Source organism: Ambystoma mexicanum, chromosome 11 (assembly GCF_040938575.1).
Source record: "Ambystoma mexicanum isolate Mex_15411 chromosome 11, UKY_AmexF1_1, whole genome shotgun sequence".
Classification (NCBI taxonomy): Eukaryota; Metazoa; Chordata; class Amphibia; order Caudata; family Ambystomatidae; genus Ambystoma; species Ambystoma mexicanum.
Window position 1 is genome coordinate 1,007,901,672 of NC_090934.1, and position 3,880 is coordinate 1,007,905,551.

The following is a 3,880-nucleotide window of genomic DNA, read 5'->3' on the forward strand; positions in this document are numbered from 1 at the left end:
GGGGAACACAGGGTTGGGTTCTCCATAACCTGACACGCTTTCCGCCATATTTTCCATCCCAATATCATCATGTCAGATTGCTTTTTCAATTGTGGTTTAGGGAGCCATATTATTTCCTTCAGGATGAACGGGGCACTCTCTTCTCTCAGAAATCTCGATTCTGAGGTCGGGTCCTCCGACAGACACCTCGCTACATATTGCAGTTGGCTGGTCAGGTAGTAGACCTCATAATTAGGTAACTTAATGCCCCCTTTATCATACATATTTTGCAGCTTCCAAAGGGCAATTCTGTTCCTAGTTCCATGCCATAGGAATTCCCTGCATATACTCTGTAGTTTAGTAAAGAACTGCTTTGGTATCAGGTATGGTATGTTCCCAAAGAAATGTAATAGCCTTGGTAGCACCACCATCTTCAACAGTGCCCCCCTCCCCATCATTGCCAAGGGGAGCTTGGCCCAGAACCTCATGCTATTGCTAATGTTTGCTACCGCCTTCTCTGTATTGTGTTGATGTTCTGCTTCCACCGTGTGATAAATGTCTATTCCTAGATATCTAAACAAATCTGCCTCCCTCTGGAACAGCCTTCCTGCCTCCCTGAAACTTGAGGAGAACCATCTCCGGTTCCGGAAGCACCTCAAAACCTTCCTCTTTGCCTCTGCTTTCTCTCCCTCTCTCCCCTGCTAAAATCACTGAACCTGCACTAAATCTGCAACTGGGCCCCTCACCGATCTCATGTCCTGGCCCAGCCACTCTTCCTTGCTCTGCCTACATGCACTACGGGACTGTCTCTGTATCCAACAGCCCCTTCTCCCGGCACTTACCTTTGCACTTGCCACCAGCTAGCCCTATTATTTATCTCGTATTCTATTAACCATGTATCGCACTTTCCTTGCACTTGCCACCAGCTGGCCCTATTATTTATCTTGTATTCTACTAACCATGTACTGCACTTTCCCCTCTCCCCTTCCCCTGCACTTTTTCCCAGTCCCCCTACCCTTGCACTTGCGCGATCTGAATGACACCAGGCCTAGTAGGATCGTTGTGTGTCTCCCTTTGGTCCCCCCCCGCCTCGTCGCGCCTTGAAACACTTGTGTATAGGCGCATTACAAATGCCATATCATATCATATCATCTCCTGCATTAGTGCTTGTATATGCTCGCCCGTCTTCTACATTGCCCTAATGCTGGCTGTCCAGCACAAGTCTATATTTCAGTCCCAGTTTCATTGTTTATACAGCACCTCAATCTTGATGACCACCGCCTCGTTTGCTCTTTCCGCCATCTTGGTGGTCGCTCGTTTCCAGCGGGCCATTCTGTGCATCCAACCATTTCATGGCTTCCTCCGGGGTTTCAAAAAATAAGGCTTTGTTTTTTGTTTTTGTGAAATATTTTCAGTTTCGCCAGATACATCAGCATGTATTTATAGTTTGCCTCTCGCAGCCTTCTTTTCACCACTCCGAAGTTCAGTTGGTGTCTCTGCACCTGAAGCGTATAGTCTGGGTATGCCTTTATGTCTGCTGATGCCCTCCGGATCGTCCCCCCTTTCCGAAAGTGTTCTAGAATCTTTTCCTGGTCCCGGTAGTTTAGTATCTTGGCGATGATCGGCCTTGGGGGGGTTCCCGGTGCAGGTTTCCGCATCAGTGCTCGGTGGGCTCTTTCCACTGCAAATCCTTGGGTCAATGCCCCTCCGTCTATTTCTTGCAGCAGCATGTTTTCAATGTAGTCTGTGGGGTTGGGACCCTCCTCGCCTTCCGGGAGCCCTATTATGCGCAAGTTATTCCTTCGGGTCCGTCCTTCGGCTTCCTCGGCCCTATTCTCCAGATTACTCACTTGCTGGTGCAATGTGTGGATTTCGGAAGCATTCGACTTGCCGGTAGTAGTATTTGCTTGTACTTCTTTTTCCAGCACTCCTGTGCGCTCTGCTATCGCTCTCACATCCAGTCGCAGGAGGGTCATGCCTACTTGCACTACATCGTTCTTGTGTTCTAGCGATGTTTTGAGGCTTGCCATCGCTGCTTCGAGCTTGGTTTCCCAGGTGACCTTCAAGTCCGCTATTGCTTTCAAGATCTGTTGATCGCTGCTCATAGGTATAGGCCTGCTTGTGAGCTGCTTTCTTTGTCCTTAGCTTTATCCGTCTGTATTGGAGTTTTGGCAAATTCGTCCATAGTGGGCTGTTTTCTTTTCAGCTCGAGTGTTTTGGCCGCCATCCTCTCTTGCTATGCCGCCTACAGACTCCAGGGTACCAATGTCCTTGTCAGGTGCTTGCGGCGGCCCAATGGGTCTTGGTTCAGCCCGTGGCACCAGAGTGCTTCGTTGTGGGCCCAAGCGTGTCACCCATCACCTGCGGTACTACTGGACGTGACCGGCCGTGTATTCCGTTTTCAGGTCACTATCCACTCTCCTTCTTCTCAATGTAATGGTGGGCTATGCGTCTTCTTTGGGCCTGGCGTGGCCTCCCTCTGATTCGCTTGCCCGGTGGGTGTGGTGGTTTCCTTACGCTTGTGCTGCCGAATCCATGCACTGATCTTGGGGCGCAGGGGCCTCTGCATATGTATAAACACAGCCTATATATGCTGCAGTGTTTTTTGTGGGGGGGAGCTAGTGTGGTCTGCCAGCCCCCTTCTCCCCTCTCAGCATGCCCGGGGGGGTCGTTGCGTGCTTGTCCTCAATTCCTCTCTCTGTCTGCTCATGTTGCCCAGAGCAGTCTAGAGCCTTCTGCTTCTGCTGCACGTTTCAGGCGTGAAAAACGCTCTTAACAGGGGCTCTTAATCGAGCCAACGTGATCCGGTGCAACACAAGATCGTGCAACACAAGATCCTGCTACCTTCGATTTGGATCTTCACTGCTGATGTTACTTACATCGGGTGTGCGTTCCAGGGCAACACTGGTCCTGGGCCCTCGCGTTTCTTTCGCGGGTGCTGCACACTTGCCATTCAGCTTTGTGTCACTCGCCCATTAGATGGGCGCACTGTCCAGTCCGTATCAGGCCCGCTCCCACGCGGGCTTGTGTTCCTCACCGTTCTCCGTTGGTTTAACCTCTGTGGGGGGCTATATGGGTATTCTGCATTCTGCTCCGTGCAGTGCTGTCATCCTGACCAGCTGCCGTCATGGAAACTCAGCTTCGCTTCGCTCCGTTTTGCTGTCCCATCCGCAGCAAGGAACGTTGAAGCTGAATCCGTTTACTCAGCTGCTCATACTGCGGGCATACCGGCGCACTCCGTGTGTTTTCAAAACAACATGCTGCCTTTGCAGATGTGCTCCAACACATCGGGCTTCAGCGGCCCGCTCGCTTTACATGGCTTCCACTGGCAGCTTTGTCAGTTACCATTCATGCCCTCTGATGTGCCGCGCTGCACCAAGTCTGTTACTTTGTATCTGGATCCTTTGTTCCTCAGGTGGCCATTTTGGATGCGGGGTCGCAGAGAATTCGGCAAACTTGAAACGCCTTTATATTTCTTTCAGATGGTCTGCAGCAAGCCTAGTATGGCTCATTTCATGCCCCACAGTGTTATATGGCTGGGCCTTCGATTTAAGGGTGATTTCTTGCAATCTGCCGGCGGGCAGCATCAGGATCTTGTCGGATCTGCAGGAGCACCAGGTCCCTCCAGCCTCTCACATGGCTGGCTAGCCATGCCCCTCCACACCTATAACCTTACTTCATCATCCGCCAACAACTAGTTTTGCCAAAACACAAACAAACAGGGTTCTAACCCCACTTACCGTCTAAAGCAACAAATACATCTCCACTGCATGGCACCATCCATAATGTCACAGACCGGTGGATGGGTTTCCCCTACTTCGCTGGCAAAGGGGAAGCAACAAACAGTAATGAACAAGGATTAAACCAGCGGAATGAACAATAGGTTCACTCAAAAAGACAT